This window comes from Canis lupus, chromosome 13, assembly GCF_003254725.2.
Source record: "Canis lupus dingo isolate Sandy chromosome 13, ASM325472v2, whole genome shotgun sequence".
Classification (NCBI taxonomy): Eukaryota; Metazoa; Chordata; class Mammalia; order Carnivora; family Canidae; genus Canis; species Canis lupus.
In genome coordinates, this window is record NC_064255.1 from 44,341 (window position 1) to 44,987 (window position 647).

Consider the following 647-nt stretch of genomic DNA (forward strand, 5'->3'; position numbering starts at 1 on the left):
ATTTTGTACATGTGTGACTTTGTCCAGTTATAAACCCAATAAACTCTGTAGAGCGGGGAAAAAAAAAAAGAACCAAGAAAGATTTGACACGAGTAAAATCCCTTTTTTAGTACCAATGAATGTCTAAAGTTGGCAATGCTGATATGTCTGTATGTATGAATTGTAATTACTTACACAGTAAAGAAGTAAAAGATGCCTCTTGTTGCAGATGTGATCTATCAGCCAGCTAGATAGCTTTGTGCTGGAAGAAGGAGCTGTCTTGTCTGCTTCCTTCCTCTCTCCTCATACAGATGCTATTTTTGAACTTTTACTCTGGCCAGCCTGGATCTCCTCCTGTTCCAACTCAAGTACTTTTAATTTTCACTCATCTGGTGTTTCTCAGCTTCAGGAATTAGGTCAGCATTTAAATATAGAGCAACTCCTTATTTAAAAAGTTAGGAAGCTTTGGAATCATGTCAAGCCTTGACTCCATGAAGCATTCTGACTAGTTGTTACTAGCACTATTTGATTAATATTATTTGAAATGTCCTTAGCACTTGTGTAATCATTTTGTACCACAGGTCAGATGTCTGCTCGTATGTTGTCTTGGAGCTCTTATGTAGTTTTTTTTTTTCTCTCTCTCTCTTTTTTTTTTTCGTATGTTTCCT